Source organism: Saccopteryx bilineata, chromosome 10, assembly GCF_036850765.1.
Source record: "Saccopteryx bilineata isolate mSacBil1 chromosome 10, mSacBil1_pri_phased_curated, whole genome shotgun sequence".
NCBI classification, from domain to species: domain Eukaryota; kingdom Metazoa; phylum Chordata; class Mammalia; order Chiroptera; family Emballonuridae; genus Saccopteryx; species Saccopteryx bilineata.
In genome coordinates, this window is record NC_089499.1 from 18614359 (window position 1) to 18634033 (window position 19675).

The 19675-nt window shown below is 44.3% G+C and overlaps 1 long non-coding RNA gene across 1 annotated transcript in view; it reads right to left on the reverse strand.

The window, feature by feature from the left end:
- LOC136314345 (uncharacterized) overlaps window positions 1-19675 on the reverse strand; it is a 251799-nt gene that overhangs the window by 225110 nt on the left and 7014 nt on the right. Inside the window, exon 2 of the long non-coding RNA XR_010727306.1 lies at window positions 13917-18233. This is a non-coding gene — a long non-coding RNA (uncharacterized lncRNA). The remainder of the gene's footprint in view (window positions 1-13916; window positions 18234-19675) is intronic.

Consider the following 19675-nt stretch of genomic DNA (forward strand, 5'->3'; position numbering starts at 1 on the left):
AGACCAGTGGGACCAGTGGGGAGATAACTGAAGAAATCCAGATGAACAATAATGGCGGCTTGATCCTGCTGCTTGCACTGCAGGAGGTGGGAATTGGTGGTTCATGGATATATCTTCAAAACAGAGCCAACAGGATTTGGTGAGGGATTGGATGGGGGTGTGAGAAAGAACTGATGATGACTGCAAGGTTTCTGGTCTATCAGGAAGGGTGGAACCGCCATTCACTGAGATGCAAAGTCAGCCTGTGGGAGGACAGTAAAGGGGACTTCATTTACTGCCCTAGGCTGACATCGCATCTGGTGACATTCAACCCCTTGCTCTCTCCAGCTGCTTCCTGTCCTTCCTGATACGGGAGAGGTATAAATAACAAACAAATAAGTGAGCAAGCAGTTTTCTCTAGACCTCTCTGAAGCTGCAGACATAGTGATGACTACTGGAGGCTAGCTAGCCTTAGGACCTGGGAGAGAGGTATTGTTTTTATAATTAATAATCTTGGAGCAAGCCTGGCCCAGACAAAGCATGAGGGAGACACCCCAGGGCATCTGCAGTGTTCTACGGCCTTATGGGGCAGGTTTTTTTCTCCCCCTCTGGAAGCCGTCTGTGACAGTAGAAGGAACAAAGATTGCTTGCTTAGAAAGATCTGGAGCTGGGCAGTGCCAGCCGACTTTTTCTTCCCTGGTTTCCTAATCTGGAGACAATAGTGGCTGCCATAAGGGTTCCATGAAATAAAAGCTTGTGCTCCGGTTACTGTTGCATAAGCAACGACCCCGACGTGTAGTGACCTAAAACAACCAGCATTGTATCATATCTCACCGAATTCTGTGGGTCAGGAATTTGAGTGAGACTCAGCGGGGTGATATTTTTGATCCTTGTGTCAGCTGAGGTAGCTCAATTTGTGGATAGACTGGTCTGGAGCATCCAAGATGGCATCACTCATGTCTGGCACCTTGGCTGGGCTTGAATTTGTGACCCACTAGGGTGGTGGTTTTAAAGCACAGCTGCCAGTTCTTTGATACTCCTTCCACCAAGATGTCCAACTAGGGTTCCTTCATCTATGTCACACCCTTGAATGGGGGGTGGAAGTGAAGCTACGTGACTTCTCAAGCTAGGTCATAAAAGGCTAGGCTGCCTCTGCCTTTGTCCTTAGAATTCTCTTTTGACACCCAGAGTTTCTCAATTCCGTTTCTCCGTAATTCTCACAACATCCTGCATAGTGAGATATCTGCATTAGTCAGGGACCCTGCTAGAAATTGATGGCACACTCAGGTTGGGTAGTTTGGAAAGAGTTTAGGAAGTTGTGAGAAGGGTGGGAAACCACATGAGGGGGTGCAGTACCCCAGGGTTCCTACCAGGTGGGGGCTGTTACTGCTCGCAGGCTGGAGGAAAAAGGTCAGGGGAGGCTCTGTGGTGGTAGTGGTAGGAGGTTGTGTCTTTTAAACACTGAAGCAGCCAGCTGTGTCAACCTTGTAAAGACAAAGTGGAAGAATAAACACCCTGACCTCATCTCCCTCACCTCCTCTTTCTGTGTCCTTCTAAGGCTCCGAATTGGCTGAAGAGGGCAGCCTGGACCAGAGCAGGATGTGAAAGGGTAGAGAAGAGATTACAGGGGCAAATGGAAGTCATCCAGCCCAGATTATTGTTTTGATTTAATTTCCAGTGAGAACACCATAAAAGCTCAAAAAAGATTAAATAACTTTCCCAAGGATACAAAGAAATGAATGATAACCCCAGGAGGGATGTCTCAGTCATGCTCCTTACAAATAGGTCTTTGCAGCCCTAGCCGGTTGGCTCAGTGGTAGAGTGTCGGCCTGGTGTGCAGGAGTCCCGGGTTCGATTCCCGGCCAGGGCACACAAGAGAAGCACCCATCTGCTTCTCCACCCCTCCCCCTCTCCTTCCTCTCTGTCTCTATCTTCCCCTCCCACAGCCAAGGCTCCATTGGAGCAAAGTTGGCCCAGGCACTGAGGATGGCTCCATGGCCTCTGCCTCAGGTGCTAGAATGGCTCTGGTTGCAATAGAGCAATGGCCCAGATGGGTGGAGCATCGCCCCCTGGTGGGCATGCCGAGTGGATCCTGGTTGGGCGCATATGGGAGTCTGTCTGACTGCTTCCCCGTTTCCAACTTCAGAGAAACACAAAAATAAATAAATAAATAAATAAATAAATAAATAAATAAATAAATAAATAGGTCTTTGCACCCGACCTGTGGTGGTGCAGTGGATAAAGCGTCGGCCTGGAACACTGAGGTCGCTGGTTCGAAACCCCGGGCTTGCCTGGTTAAGGCACATATGGAGTTGATGCTTCCTGCTCTTCCCTCTTCTCTCTCTCTCTCTCTCTCCTTTCTAAAATGAATCAATAAAATCTTTTAAAAAATAAAATAAAATAAATAGGTCTTTGCATTCAAGTTTCTTAATGTTGTCAGAGCAAGATTTTCTATTTTTTAATTCTTTGGTACCTGTGGTGGCAGTGGGACATAACCTAAATATATTTAATTTTTTTTTTAATTTTTTTTAAATTTTATTTATTTATTTATTTTTTTAGAGAGGAGAGGGAGAGACAGAGAGAGAGAGGAGAGACAGAGAGAGAGAAGGGGGGGAGGAGCTGGAAGCATCAACTCCCATATGTGCCTTGACCAGGCAAGCCCAGGGTTTCGAACCGGCGACCTCAGCATTTCCAGGTCGACGCTTTATCCACTGCGCCACCACAGGTCAGGCCTATTTAAATTTTCAATTCAATTATATTTATGTCAGGTAGCCACATTGGGAGAAAATGTCTCTCCTTAGACTGGGTCGGGGCTGGACTAAAAGCAGGGGATGGTGAGGGGAGCCAATGATTAAGGTAACAACTCTCCTAAGCCCTGGAAATTACTGCCTTTTAAATGAAAAGATGCCCGGCCCTGGCTGGTTGGCTCAGCGGTAGAGCATCAACCCAGTGTGTGAAAGTCCCAGGTCCGGTTAGCCAAGGCACACAGGAGATGCGCCCATTTGCTTCTGCATCCTTCCCTCTCTCCTTTCTCTCTGTCTCTCTTTTCCTCTCCCACAGCCAAGGCTCCATTGGAGCAAAGTTGGCCCAGGTGCTGAGAATGGCTCCATGGCCTCCACCTCAGGCACTAGAATGGCTCTGATTGCAGCGGAGCAATGCCCCAGAGGAGTTGAGCATCTCCCCCTAGTGGGCATGCCAGGTGTATCCCAGTTGGGTGCATGTGGGAGTCTGTCTGTCTGCCTCCCTGCTTCTCACTTCGAAAAAAAATATAAAAATATGCTCAACTTCTTTTCCTTTTTCAAGTAGGTTTGCCATGTAACTTCAAATCAGCTCTTTCTTTTTTTCTCTTATGTTTCAACTATATCTGGGTTCTAATAAAGACCGAGCTAGAAACAGAACAAAACAAGACAAAAAAGTAAGCTGATTCTCATGTGCTAGTGATTAGTCAGTATTTGTGGTATCTGAGGACTGTACACCAAATATAAATACAAATGCAAGAGGCTTGGGCTATCTTTACGCGTGAACAAAAGGTGGCCTGTTTTAAATATTGCTGGTGACTGGATCTCCCTCATTTTTATCTGAGAAGCAGTAGTGTAACCAGAAGCACAACTTCTGAAGCCAGAACACCTGGCTTTGAACCCCAACTCTGCCCTTTCCAGCTGTGTGACCATTGAGAACTGACATAGCCTTTCTGTGCCTCCGATTTTTCATCTGTAAACCAGGCACCTGCCTTCTAGACCCTGGTCAGGGCACATACAGAAATGGATCGGTGTTCCTGTCTCTCTTTTTCTCTCTCCCTTCCTCTCTCACTAAAGTCAATAAATAACCATAAAAAAGGATTATATTAATTGATACTGTAAAGTACTGAGAATAGCTACCACCTGCTACCAAATAACAATAACCATTGGCGGTTATTATCTCATTATTACATTGTAAGTATCAAGTGAGCTCATACATGTAAAGCACTCAGCAGAGTTCCTGGATATGAGAATGTTAAGTATCACTTTCATCTTTTGTTCATTTGTACAGCTATTTACTGTGTGCCAAGGCCTGGTCTGGACATGGGGAGGGGCAGCAGTGAAGAAAACAGACTGAAATCCTGCCCTTTGGGAGCATACATTCTAATGCTATTAGTCGTAGACATCAGGGGTAGGTAGACTTACCATGAAGAACATGGAGCTTAAGCTACCAGCTTCTCAACTGCATGGGTCCTTCCTGTGAGGCTCTGTGAGGGTCCGTAACTAATGTCTTTACATTTCTTGACTAATTCTGTATTCTTAATTGCGCATTCGCTTTCTTAAGTGGGCCCTCAAAACTGTAAAAGCTACTGACCCTACAAAAATGGGGTCTGCCGCCTGACCAGGCGGTGGCGCAGTGGATAGAGCGTCAGACTGGGAAGCGGAAGGACCCAGGTTCGAGACCCCAGGATAGCCAGCTTGAGCGTGGGCTCATCTGGTTTGAGAAAAAAGCTCACTAGCATGGACCCAAGGTCACTGGCTCAAGCGAGGGGTTACTCAGTCTGCTGAAGGCCGTCAGTCATGGCACATATGAGAAAGCAATCAATGAACAACTAAGGTGTTGCAACGAAAAACTGATGATTGATGCTTCTCATCTGTCTCCGTTCCTGTCTGTCTGTCCCTATCTATCCCTCTCTCTGACTCACTCTCTGTCCCTGTAAAAAAATTAAAAAAATAAATAAAAAAAACATTTCTTTCTTTAAAAAAAAAAAAATGGGGTCTGCCTTCAAGTTAATTATTAGTGGTAATTATTATTTGGGTCATGATAGCATTATTAATTGTGGGAAGCGAGGCAATGCTGGAAGTGACCTTTGAGGTCTTATGTGATTACCCTGAACCTTTATGCTTTGAAGCATGCCAAAGAAGGCCAGCCGTGGGGACTCACAGGCTGGGGACAGAGCCTTGTGTCCAACTCAGGGTTACTGCATGTCCTCCTTTGTCACCTCCCCTTTTGGCACATTGTACATCTCTAGTTAAGCCTGAAAGCTCTTCTGGAAAGAAAATTGCTTGTAATGACACATTGTCTCAAAGCAGTGGACTGGGCTAGGATTCTTTTGGTGGGAAGGGGACTTAGAGACCATGAAGCCCCAAACGTTCAATTCAGAGATACAAGGGCCACCTAAAAGGGCGGGTGCTCAAAGCTAGGATATGAACTCTATACAGTTCCTTACAGCAGCCTGGACCCAGCATCCAGACAGGAACAATTCACATTTGTCAAAATAGCACGTAACATGTGTCCAGGAATTTTTCACGATGCACCTGCTGCTCAGGCACTGGCAACACGCGTGCAAATATAACTTCCAACCGATTTGATGGAGTGGCCTGTGTAGATGGCAAACAAGACTTTGCCCCCTCTGAGTGCCTCGGTACACAGAGTATGCACAGCCCACCTCGCCCCATGCAGCTGGCTTGGGCAAACAAACAGATTTGTCGATAGGCACAGCCAATTAGAGACATATGCAGAAAATGTCGTTTATAGGGTTCTAACTAAATCCCTCTAGACAAAACTTGTTTTGCTTTTGGATAGGAAATATCTAAGGTTTTAAATAGTTTGACATTTTAACCATAGAAAGGTTGTGGTTTCATATCAGTATCTTGTGCTATTTTTTTTTTTTTGCCATTCTGAAAAAAATGTAGAAAGTAGAATTGCCTGTCATATGGATCTTAGAGGGAATTATATGCAAAATTAATTTACTCCTTAAGTCAGACAAGCGTATATAATTATCTGCCGTAGCTATGATCGCAGTTTTAAACAGTGCTGGGAATAGCAATGGGTAAAAAAGGAAAGATTTGGATGAAAACTTTCAAATAATTACTCCATTAGAGATGGTTTATTAACTTTTGATATTAAATGAATATATTTATGGCATACTTGTTCCAGGAACAAATTATCTTTAACCTTCTCCATATATCCAAATGCTCATACAACTTTCAAAAATTACACTGGGCAACCTAGCTTTTAAAAATGCCTTCTGGACCTGGCCAGTTAGCTCAGTCAGTCAGAGTGTCATCCCGAAACACCAAGGTTGTGGGTTCAATCCCTGATCTGGGCACATGCGGAAAGTGACCAATAAATACACAAATAAGTGGAACAACAAATGAATTCCTCCTTCTCTCTCTCTCTCTCAGTCTGTCTTTCCTTTCCTCTCTCTGTTGTTCTAAAATCAATTAATTGAAAAAATGCCTTTTAGCTTGACCTGTGGTGGCGCAGTGGATAATGTGTAGACCTGGAAATGCTGAGGTCGCCGGTTTGAAACCCTGGGCTTGCCTGGTCAAGGCACATATGGGAGTTGATGCTTCCAGCTCCTCCCCCCTTCTCTCTCTCTCTCTCTCTCTCTCCCCCTCTCTCTCTCCTCTCTAAAAATGAATAAAGGAAAAAAAAAGATTAAAAAAATGCCTTTTATACCTGGTTGTTTGGATAAAGGTTCTTCACAAGTTACATAACTTAATTACACAGGGTTTTCAGAGCATAGCTTTAAAGTACTAGATCTGACATGATGGTACTTTTTATTTCAGTTGTTTTGTTTGTTCAGCTCGTTCCTTCCTCTTTGTTCCCACAACACCTGTATAAACTTTCATTAGAACCAGGGACAGTCTGAATTTACATGTCGTGTCTAGGTGTCATATTAATAGCATCCCTCCCAGACTTTCAAAACTGTCTCCCCTTGAGGATGAACTACCTAGTCACCCTAATTACAGTGCAAGTCACACTGGGTCCTGGTGTCTCCCTGTGGAGGCTCTGGGTTCCTTGGGGACAGGAGCCCTGTCTTTTTTTTTTTAATCCACGTGTTCTCAATGCCTAGAACAGGATCTGACAGCTGATAGCTACTCAGGAAGTGTTTACTTAAGATTAACAGCCCATCAGTCACCAAAGGACTGATATTTCCTATTGAGAGATATTGATTAAGTGCAGTCGTCATGATTTCATTCTATTTACTGAATTGGGCTTGAGCCTATTAGCTAATCAGCAACTGGCCATTAGTCTGGTAGGGGAAAAAAAAGTGGATGATAGAGTTACAAGATACCAGGCAGAGGAAAACAGAGGAGGAGGTGAACATGACCAAAAACTAGGGAGTGTCCTAAATACAGAAGTGACCCAGAAGTGTTTTATTTAACAGGATTTGCTACTGTAAAACCAAAGTTTGAAAAATGCGAGCTACCCTGCAGTCAAAAAAATTATAAAATATCTTTCAATATTTACAGTAATATTATATACTAGAAAGATAAAATTATTTGTAGTATACAACTTGCCTCTAGCTGTAGAATTATATCTTTTTTTTTTTTTTTTTGTATTTTTCTGAAGCTGGAAACGGGGAGAGACAGTCAGAGAGACTCCCACATGCGCCCAACCGGGATCCACCCGGCACGCCCACCAGGGGCAACGCTCTGCCCACCAGGGGGTGACGCTCTGCCGAGACCAGAGCCACTCCAGCGCCTGGGGCAGAGGCCAAGGAGCCATCCCCAGCGCACGGGCCATCTTTGCTCCAATGAAGCCTTGGCTGCGGGAGGGGAAGAGAGAGACAGAGAGGAAGGAGGGGGGGAGAAGCAAATGGGCGCTTCTCCTATGTGCCCTGGCCGGGAATCGAACCCGGGTCCCCCGCACGCCAGGCCGACGCTCTACCGCTGAGCCGACCGGCCAGGGCCGAATGATATCTTTTGATAGTGAAAACATAAAATTGATACTTTATAGAATGAATTATAATAACTGTTAGATCCCTTATGAAAAGATCCAGAACCCTTAGGGAAATGCATACTAAGATTCTATTTGTTTGTTTTTTTTAGGTGAGAGGAGGGGAGACAGTGAGACAGACTCCCTCATGTGCCCCAACTGAATCCACCAGGCAACCCCATTTAGAGCTGATGCTCAAGTACCAAGCTATTTTTAGTGCCTAAGGCTGACGTGGTTGGACTAACTGAGCTAATCTCAGCACCTGGGGCTGATGCACAAACCAGTCAAGCCACTGGCTGTGGTGGGGAAGAGGGAGAGAAGAGGAAAGTGGGGGGAGAAGCAGATGGTCGCTTCTCCTGTGTTCCCTGATTGGGAAATGAACCTGGAACATTCATACGCTAGATTGACACTCTATCCACTGAGCCACCTGTGAGGGCCAAGATTCGGTTTTAATATAATGTAGTTTACTTTTATTTAGCAGAATAGCAGAAATAGTACTTTTGAGGTATAAACTTATCCTCATGTTGAGGTTATTCCCAATATGAGGGTATTTGGAGGTAGGTCAGGTCATGAGGGTGGAACCCTCATTAATAGGATTAGTGGCTTTATAGGAAGAGGTCAGAGAGCTAGCTTGCTTACTTTCTGCTACACGAGGATACAGCCCAGGGAATGGTTCTCACCAGAACCCAGTACTGATACCCTGATCTCATATTTCCAACTTCCAGAGTTGTGAGAAATAAATTTCTGTTGTTTATAAGCCACCTAGTTGATGGTATTTTGTCATAACAGCTTAAACTAAGACAAGTCAAAAAGAAGTTGTGCTGACCTGTGGTGGCGCAGTGGATAAAGCGTCAACCTGGAAACACTGAGGTTGCCGGTTCGAAACCCTGGGCTTGCCTGGTCAAGGCGCATATGGGAGTTGATGCTTCCTGCTCCTCCCCCCTTCTCTCTCTCTCTCTCTCCTCTCTATAATGAATAAATAAAATAAAAAAAAAAAGAAGTTGCAAAAATCGTACACAGAGATTCCAGGTACCCTTCACCCGACTTCCCCTGATAGTCACATCTGAATAGTATACTATCCAAACCAGGAAATTTATAGGATCATCTCTTTTGGAAATGCCAGGCCTTTGAGGACTATCCTGATATAAACATGACAAGAAGCCTCTTGGATTCTTTTTACCCAAATAAAATGATTGTACAAGGTATCTATACAGTAGCGGGACCAATGAACAACTTTTATTATTATATGTAACCTGATATCAAGTCACAGGCCTGGACAGATGTCACAATCCAGAAGCCTCACTGAACACTTAATGGACTATATAGATATTGCTTTAAATTCTATGCCATCCTAGTTTCAATAAGCTGAATTTATTTAGAGTCGCAAATGATATCGGTGGATGAAACATTGGAACTTAATGGTAATGAGATTGAGGATAAATTTTTCTTTAAACCACTATTTAAATGCATTGTGTACACTTTGAAGCATTGCTTCCAAGAGCAATCAATAGCATCGGTGAACAACAGAATTAAGACACCGACATTTCAGCTGCAATATGAATGTCTGCCTCCAGAGCTGCACATTAGTTCCTCAAAAGCACTGTGTTTTTATTTACTTTGGAAATACCTTCTCTTGGTACATCCTTTCCTTCACTCTCGGGGTTGCATGAAGCAAAATTCAAGAAAACCAATAATAGGAAAAAGGTGGGTATTCCCACCACACAGTTTGTGGTTATTAAGCAGGTGGTTTGGGGCTTGGAGAACATAATGACAGTGCATTTTCGTAGAGCAGAACTACTGAGCAGAGAAAAATAGCAGGTCAAAGCAATCTTGAAGATAAAACACATACACTTATTTATTCAGGAAGGCTTACTGAAGATCTCTTGGAGGGCAGGCACCGGCCTGGGCGCTGGGCACACAATGCTGGATTAAACATTTCTTTCACATTTGGACATCTCAGAAATAGAGAGGCAGCTGGTGGTGTTTTAAAACTCACTGCTGGCCATGTGGCCATTGTGATGCAGTTGTCCCTGCCTACACAGTTCCTCCTAAACTAGTGGTCCCCAACCCCTGGGCCGCGGACCGGTACCGGTTCGTGGGCCATTTGATACCGGTCCTCAGAGAAAGAATAAATAACTTACATTATTTCCGTTTTATTTACATTTAAGTCTGAACGATGTTTTCTTTTTTAAAAATGACCAGATTCCCTCTGTTACATCCGTCTAAGACTCACTCTTGACGCTTGTCTTGGTCATGTGATACATTTATCCGTCCCACCCTAAAGGCCGGTCCGTGGAAATGTTTTCTGACATTAAACCGGTCTGTGGCCCAAAAAAGGCTGGGGACCACTGTCCTAAATCATTTCTCTTCAGTTGGGTCACTTAGAAAAAGAGTCTGAGCTGAGGATGCTTTTGGGCAATGGATTTGTTGAGGTTTTATCTCAGGAAACATCTGTAAGGGATGGAGGGAGGCAGGAATACGGCCAGGGATTGAAGCTGAGTGAAGATGTCAGCTCAGGTGATCTGACCTGAACCCTGGACAGGAGTTTCCCAGCTTGGTATAAGGGGGCGGGGCTTGTATTACTCCTACCTCAGCTGTCCATGGCTTTGGATGCCCCACCTTCTCAGACATGCAATTAGAAGGGGTTGCAGCTTGCCTTCAGCTGGAAGGAAAGCTGGGTTGCCTGATTTGAAGCTACCTCTAACACTACGATCCCTCTCCCCAGATTCTGCAAATCCAGGAGGTGAAGTGGAATAAGCAGACATGTTGGGAAGCTCACATCCTCTGGGTACACTGTTTCTAGTGGGAGAAAGTAAGCCTGGGAAGGAGACGTGCTATTCATGCCCCTTCGCATTTTTATTTTTATTTTATTTATTCATTTTAGAGAGGAGAGAGAGAGAGAGAGAGAGAGAGAGAGAGAAGAGAGAGACAGGGGGGGAAGAGCTGGAAGCATCAACTCCTATATGTGCCTTGACCAGGCAAGCCCAGGGTTTCGAACCGGCGACCTCAGCATTTCCAGGTCGACGCTTTATCCACTGCGCCACCACAGGTCAGGCCCCCCTTCGCATTTTGAACCATTTGAATGCACAGGTACTTTGCGTACTGCTGGACCAGTTGTGCCCTGCACAAAGGAGCAAGCTGTGATCTGCAGAGGCACCATTCAAATGCTAGATCTGGATGAATTTAACTATTTTCTGGCAGTTGACAGTAAAGGTCCTTGGGTCAGCCATGCCTCTTTGCACAAAGGCACCAAATGAATGAGTTACTTTTTCACAATGGATTGAAACAATTCTAGTGTGTTGGATTCCTAGGACTTCCATGGCTGGCATTCTGTAGTGTTTTTCTCCTATTACACATTACTGTACCACCTTTTTCTTCCTGAAGGTGGATCTAATTCTCCAAAGTTTTGGAAGGTAAGCTGAAGCCACAGATTCTTTGCTCCGATGAGCATGACCCTTCTGTTTTGTGTTATTTTTACACATCTTGCTCAAATTAACAAAATGCTTAAAAGAACTCTGTTGTTGATCACAGAGCATATATTGAAGGATGCATTGCAAGGTGCGAAGTGCTATGTGCGAATCTACACAGCCTCTGTCCTAGGCATCAGCTACTAATCGGTGTAGGAGGAGAGAGAGAAAGACAGAAGTGGACTGATCTCACTCACCCAAACTCTGAGTTGGGCTAAGGGTTTCCGGAAAGGGTTGAACCTTGTTTAGGAGTCTCTACGAGAGTGTGCTCTTTGTGCTAGCACGAAATGAAGTGGAAAACAATGTGGACTATGCCATGCTAAGCAAAGGTACACAATTTATTTGCTGTCAAACACTTCAAAGCCTTTAATATGCTATTGTGTAATAAATTTGCTACAAGTTATTTAAATTTGCAATCTATAAGACACCTGTAACAGATCAATATTATTTTCAAATTTCCCACAATATCACCCCCATTCTTTTCTTAAAATGTGGATGTTTTAAGAAAACATCCCCCACATTGAGAGTCTGGAGCTACTTTCCTTTGCTGTGATTTTGGTGAGCTTGTTGAATACATTAGAAGTGACACTGCTTGACTCTCAAGGCTGGGTTATAAAAGACAATAAATACAGCTTCTACCTGGTTCTCTTGGGAGGATTGCTCTCGAAACCCATTGCCATGCTGTCAGGAAGCTCAAGCAGCTATGTAGAAGCTATCTGCAAGTTTTCTTGCCAAAAAGCCCAGTTGTAATCTCGGCCAACAACCAGAATCAATCACTATACATGTGGGTAAGTGAATTCCAGCCCCCAGCCACCGAGTCACTCCCACATTTCAGTTCTTCCCATTTGAGGCCTCTGACGTTGTGAAGCAGAGATAAGCCACCCACACTGAGTCCTTTCCGAAGTTCAGATCCGCAGAATTCACGAGCGTAATAAACTGGTTGTTGTTTGAAGCTAGTGAGTTTAGCATGGTTTATTACACGGTGATGGTAACTGGAACACAGCCTGTGGGAAACCCTTTCCTACCATCTCCTTCCATCCTCCCATCTTTCTTTGCTCTGATATCGAGCTGGCCACTGCAGGTTTGCTCTCCTGAAATGGTCGCAAGCATCCTGTGCTTCTGTGAGCAAGCTCCTCTTGTGTGACCCACACTCACCGAAAAATGAAGGCCAGAGATGGGCATACCCCAGATTTGTTTTTTACAGTGCAAGAAGTGTTCTTTTTAAGACCAGAGAGTTCACTTTTTAAAATTAAGTTTTATTTTTATTAATTAGATTTATTGGGGTGACATTGGTTAATAAAATTATATTGGTTTCAGGTGTACAATTCTATGATTCATCATCTGTACACTGTGTTGTGTGCCCACCACCCATAGTCAAATCTTCTTCCATCACCCATATTTGACCCCCTTTACCCGGTAGTACCCTCGACCCCTTCCCTCTGGTAACCACCATGCTGTTGTCTGTGTCTATGAGTTTTTGCTTGTTTGTCTTGTTTGTTCATTTATAGCTTTCAGTTTTACATCCCACATATGAGTGAAATCATGTGGTTCTTGACCTTTTCTGTCTGACTTATTTTACGTAGCAAGATATCCTCAAGACCCTTTGCATTCCATAGATGTCTTCTTGCTGAATCAAGTAGTGAGTGACCAAGAGCTGGGCACAGTTAACGTAAGTACCATTATCTCCCAGGTGGTGCTGTGAGTGTCCTACACCCCCTTCCATGTCCTCACCCCTTCCCTGCACACAAGCTCCCTCGCAGGCACCTGTGTCTCCTTTTCTGTTTTGTCCCAGAATGTCCTCGGGCTGCTGGGAGCCTCCTTCCCGCAGGAGTCCTTAGCCCTGTGCAGTGAGCCAGAATGACCCTGGGGATTTGGCTCAATCCTGTTCTTTAGCTTGGCCCTCCTCCCTTCCCTATCTCACCATCTAACTCCTCCATGCATTTCCCCTGGGAACACTTCCTGATGCGTATTTTCACCTGAATCCTGGCCTCGGGGCCTATTTCTGAGAAAGTCAATTTAAGACGTTTCTGTTTAACAACCAGGGAAACTGAAAAGTAAATTGCCCAAGCTAAAAAAAAAAGAAAAAGTGACTGATACTGAAGTTTAAACCTGACTCTCTTCCGAGTCTCAAATCTACAAACCTACCCTTTATATTCAATACTGCTTTGTGAAACGGGGCCATCAGTTAACATCTAGGACTCTCTGGAGGAGGGCCGCTCTGGACAAAACACTGCTAGGAAGGGCCGGCCACACCACCTCAGCTGCCTCTTCGTCTACCGCCCCAGGGTTCTTTGAAGTTAGTTTCTTGAGGGCAGCCTGTGCTATATATTCAACTTTGCTCCCTCTCCCATGGTAGCCAGCAAAGTACCCCAATATCCGAGCACCAGGTACCAATACCTGACTATGGTAAACCTTTCACTACGACATGGGGAAAAGGGAAAACAAAAGTCGATGTGGTAAATTTTGTATGACACCAAATGTGTTCAATTTATTTATTTAAAAAAATGTTATTTGTTAATTTTAGAAATAAAAAAAGAGAGAGAGGGAGACAGAGAGAGACAGAAACATTGATCTGTTCCTGTATGTGCCCTGACCGGGGATCAAAACCACAACCTTTGGGTACAAATATTGATCGACTTACGACCTATGCAACTTACGACCATTCGACTTTACGACCACAATCACTAGCCACGACTGCTCCACGTCTGGCAGCACAAGTGTTGCCCAGCTCGGCGTACGACAGTGCGGACCAGCTTCCGGCAGCGCTACCATCTCCGCATGCACCATTTCAACTGTTATCCCAGACTCGGTACAGCAATTTGTGTTTTGTGTCTTGGATATTTTTCATCAAATCCCTCCCAAGATGTCTACCAAGAGGAAATTGTCTTTGCAAATATTAAACCAGTTGTACTGGTAATGCAGTGTTTTACTTAAACCTGACAAATGTAAAAATAAGAAACAAAATGGTGTAGAGATGATACAAATGGCATAAAATGAACAAAGAAAATTATGATATATAACAATAATGAGAGAAAATTATGATAAAATGTGACTTAAGCCTGACCTGTGGTGGCGTAGTGGATAAACCGTCGACCTGGAAATGCTGAGGTTGCTGGTTCAAAACCCTGGGCTTGCCTGGTCAAGGCACATATGGGAGTTGATGCTTCCAGTTCCTTCCCCCTTCTCTCTCTCTGTCTCTCCTCTCTCTTTCTCTGTCTCTCCCTCTCCTCTCTAAAGTGAATAAAAAAAAATATGACTTAAAATTTTTATAACATCATTTCACAGTACTGTACATATAGCCTACTCAACTTACGACCAAATCGTGTCATGACTGGTCTGTCGGAACCAATCGTGGTCGTAAGTTGAGCACTAGCTGTATTTGGGACAACGCTCTTAACAGTTACAGTTTAACCAAGCGAGCTATTCGACCAGAACAAAAATGTGTTCAATTTAAAGGACTCTTCTTCACTCTGAGATTATGTCCTTCCTACATGTTTAACGTTTAAATACCTTTTCTTGTGTAAGATTATAGTAAGAGTAGATTGCAGTTTCGACAAATCAAAGTTGGCAACTCTGCTACTGCAGAATTTCTTTTAAGAATAGGCGTTGTGGGAGAGTGGGCAATTGTATTCATCTTGAAATCTAGTGATCTAGAAGTTAGTGTCCCAGGGGATGTACCAGGACCTGTGGGTGTCAGGCAGTGTCTTATTTGAGCCGAATCCTTCCTTAATCATGACCACTGGTGCGGATCAGCAATCTTTTGATGGGAAGTGACAGAAATCCAATAATTTGAAACAAAAGGGGATTTTTGCAAGGCTCTCATTACTTCAAGAAGGTGATCACAGACTATGGAACTGAGCTCTGCAAAGCCACTGTGCCCCTTTTCATTATCCCACGCATACCCATTAGGTATTGCTGTGCAGTAAACCAGCCTAAAACTTGGTAGCTTAAAGCAACTACGGTCATTTATGATGCTCATGCACCTGCAACTTGGACAGGATTTAGCAGAGAACAGAAGGCTCACCTCTGCTCCATGCGGTGTTGGCTGGAGGTTTTAACTAAGGGCTAGAGAGGCGGCTTCTAGGTTAACTCCGCAGGGCTGGCAAGTGGTGTTGTCAGCTGGAGTTCAGCTGGAGTTCAGCTGGGCTGAGGAACCCACGTGTCTCTCTGAATCTCTCCACGTGGAAACTCATCACACGAGGGCTAGATTCCAAGGACAAGCAATGGAGAGAGAGAGCCAGGAGGAAGTTGTACTGCCTCCTAGGAGCCGGCCTCAGATATCAGAGAGCATCACTGCCCTTCCCTGTCCATGGAGGCAGTCACAAAGACCCAAACCTGTTTCAGGGAATGGGGGCAGTCATGAACTCCACCTGTGGATGGGGCGCAGGCAGGTTCTGGAAAAGCATGTAAGGTGAGAAATATTCCTGGGGCTGGTTTTTGGAAACACGCTCTGCCATGCTGTGTACTGTCTCCATTCCCTCGCTGGGTTTCAGGCAGGCAGGGATGATAGAGCCAACCATGATTCTAGGCTCCCTCCTTCTGCTCCATCAGTTGGGGGGGGGTTGCCCCTCTTGCCTTTGGCCCAGTTTGGGGTGGATCTTTGTACCAATTACAGTAATAAAGGATTGAATCATGTGATTGGCTTCTTTGGGGCCGGGGACCTACCACTCGACCATTCACTGTGGCCTAGGTGTCAGATCTGAAGGAATGAAGGAAGATGTCTCTAAACATGGGATTGGGACAGGATGGGGGTGGGGGCACAGAGCTGGAAGACGGGAAGGCGTGCCACCCTGAGCTGACAAACCAATAGCTGTCCATCACAGGCACGAGGTCCTGACTTTAAGGCATGCCGTCTTAGAGGAATTGCTCATAAAGACTGCCCTTTCCTCCTCCACCGATGGCAAGGAATGCAGCCAGGACCTGATAAATGGGCTTCCCGGTTGCAACTCCCAGACAGGCCTTGTATTACTCTGTAGACGCAATGCTGACACTATAACTGCAGGTTTGGGTGGACGTTGTGCAGATTTATGTTTAAAGAAACAAACCCAGCAGGCTTAGCAATAAATGGGATTCATTTCTTTCCGGAAGTTTCTTTTCTGAGAAGGTATGAAGTTTCAAGTTATATGATCCTTGATGTCTACATGCTACCCACCTAGGTTTTTCAGAACAACTTTTTTGGCTGAACACTTCAGCTTTTGAAAGCCAGCTTTAGCCCTAAAACTCAAGAAGCCACTTGAGAACTTTGGGAAAAAATCTAAATTTTGGAACCAGCTATTCAAGACCTTCCGTAATCTGACTCCAGCTAAAAAAATTACAGCCTCTATTTCCACTAGCAGTTCAAACTTTAACAGGTAGAATGAAAAATGTTTTAAATACATTTTAAGTCTTTCTTTCTTTCTTTCTTTCTTTCTTTCTTTCTTTCTTTCTTTCTTTATTACAGAGACAGAGAGTGAGTCAGAGCGAGGGATAGACAGAGACAGACAGGAACGGAGAGAGATGAGAAGCATCAATCATTAGTTTTTTATTGCGCTTGCAACACCTTAGTTGTTCATTGATTGCTTTCTCATATGTGCCTTGACCACGGGCCTTCAGCAGACCGAGTAACCCCTTGTTGGACCCAGCGACCTTGGGTTCAAGCTGGTAGACTTTTGCTCAAACCAGATGAGCCCACGCTCAAGCTGGCGACCTCAGGGTCTCGAACCTGGGTCCTCTGCATCCCAGTCCGATGCTCTATCCACTGCGCCACTGCCTGGTCAGGCTTTTTTTTTTTTCTTCAAGATTTTATTTATTCATTTTAGACAGAGGGGAGAGAGAGAGAAGGGGGGGGAGGAGCAGGAAGCATCAACTCCCATATGTGCCTTGACCAGGCAAGCCCTGGGTATCGAACCGGCAACCTCAGCATTCCAGGTCGACGCTTTATCCACTGTGCTACCACAGGTCAGGCTAAATACATTTTAATACTTTGATTTTCCACCCTTGGTAGTTTCCTAGGTGGTACCTTATGGACCATTTTTGTTTTCTCTATGTCCGTGTTTTTTGTTTTAACATTTTTTTAAAATTTTCTATTTATTTTTTTATTTTTTACAGAGACAGAGAGAGAGTCAGAGAGAGGGATAGACAGGGACAGACAGACAGGAATGGAGAGATGAGAAGCATCAATCATTAGTTCTTCATTGCGCGTTGCAACACCTTAGTTGTTCATTGATTGCTTTCTCATATGTGCCTTGACCGCGGGCCTTCAGCAGACCGAGTAACCCCTTGCTCGAGCCAGCGACCTTGGGTTCAAGCTGGTGGGCTTTTCCTCAAACCAGATGAGCCTGCACTCAAGCTGGCGACCTCGGGGTCTCGAACCCGAGCCCTCCGCATCCCAGTCCGACGCTCTATCCACTGCGCCACTGCCTGGCCAGGCTCTATGTCCGTGTTTGAGGAAACTGAATAAACATTATTTGAGGGAGGAATAAAATTCCTTCCTGGGGAGCGGGATCTTCTCAAAGCTGTCAAGTGCTGCTGAAACTCTTCAGTGGCAGGGAATGAACTGCCATGCAGGGCTGTCTGTCCGTCCTCCATCACAGGCAGTCATCACCACGAGAAGTTTCTTCCATTAAACCCGAACCTGCCTCTCTTACTTAGAAGTGCAGTTCTGGGCTCTGGACCAAGATGCACAATTTTACTCCTTTCCACGACTTCCCTCTGGATATTTTCAAACTGCGATCAAGTTCATCCCATGCGTTCCACCCAAGCTGTCCGCGGTCCAGTTAATCACATCTGCCATCCTGGTTGTCCTCTTCAAGATAGATGTTATCGTAAATGTTCCCTCTGACAGCAGGATGCCTGTATTCAAGTCACTATTCCTTCATTTTGTTCATCAACTATGCACTGACACCTTCTGTGCAGCAGGCACTGGGACCTAGTAGAGGGCAAGGCAGACCTGATCTCTGCCTGTCAACCAGTACCTGTGCAGGTTTATTTAATTTGTACTTAGGAACAGCGGCAGTTTCCATTTTGTCTTGTTGATTACAGCCCAGCATTCTGAGCTGTCAAATCATTTTGATCTTGATCATGTCACCTTTTTCTATTTGCCATTTTCCCAATTAGGCTCATCTGCAAAGTGGATAAGCATGACTTGTTAGGTTTTTGGTTTTCTTTATTTTTATTATTTTTTATTAAAAAAAAATTTTTTTTTTTTTTATTTACAGAGACAGAGAAAGTCAGAGAGAGGGACAGACAGGAATGAAGAGATGAGAAGCATCAATCATTAGTTTTTCATTGCGCATTGCGACACCTTAGTTGTTCATTGATTGCTTTCTCATATGTATGTGCCTTGACCATGGGCCTTCAGCAGATCGAGTAACCCCTTGCTCGAGCCAGTGACTTTGGGCCCAAGCTGGTGAGCTTTGCTCAAACCAGATGAGCCTGCGCTCAGGCTGGCGACCTCGGGGTCTCAAACCTGGGTCCTCTGCATTCCAGTCCAATGCTTTATTCACTGTGCCACTGCCTGGTCAGGTGGTTTTCTTTATTTTTTATTAAAATAATTTTTTAACTGAATTTATTGGGATGATATCGGTTGACAAAACTATAGGTTTTAGGTGTACAATTCTATAATATGTCATCTGTATGTTGTTTTGTGTGTTCACCACCCCAAGTTAAGGTTTTTCTTTTTATATTTTAAAAATTTTAGTTATTGATTGGTTTTAGAGAGAGAGAAAGGAAAAAAGAGAGAGACTGATTTGTTGTTCTACCTATCCATGTACTCATTGGTTGATTCTTGCATGTGCCCTGACCAGGGATCAAACCCACAACCTTGGTGTATGGGGACAATTCTCTAATCAAGTGAGTTACCAGGCCAGAGCCCAAGAATTTTGTTTTAAGTTAATGGTTGATTTTACCAAATGTGGACAAAGCAATAAACAGTACTCTATAAAATGCCACACTGATTCTAATACTCAATAAAAGACTTAAATGAGTGAATATGTACATTTTTATGACATTTGAAAAAAGTTCCCTTTTCTAAAATCTCTCTTCATTTGCTGTCTCCAAATCAATTGATCGCTTTTTCCAGAGAGTGCTAGCACTTCAATGCAACTAAACTGGCTGTAGCATTTTGGACATAATTAATGACATAATGTATTACAAAGCACTATAATAATGTGTGTACATCAACCCAAATTTCTGTTTGGAGGATTGCCCAAATTATCACACCTTTACTAATCCCTGCCTCACCACTTTAGAAAGGAAAATTGGGTCATTTGAATGTAATGTCCAGATTTACCTTCCAGTGCAAGTGTCAAATAACCTTTTTTTAAAAAATATTTTATTTATTGATTTTTAGAGAGAAAGGAGAGAGAGAGAGAGAGAGAAAGGGGAGGAGCAGGAAGCATCAACTTCCATATGTGCCTTGACCAGGCAAGCCCAGGGTTTCGAACTGGCAACCTCAGTGTTTCAGGTTGACGCTTTATCCCACTGCGCCACCACAGGTCAGGCCAAATAACCTTTAAAAAATGTCCAAGGTCAACAATGGCATCTGCTAAACCATTTTGTTGGTC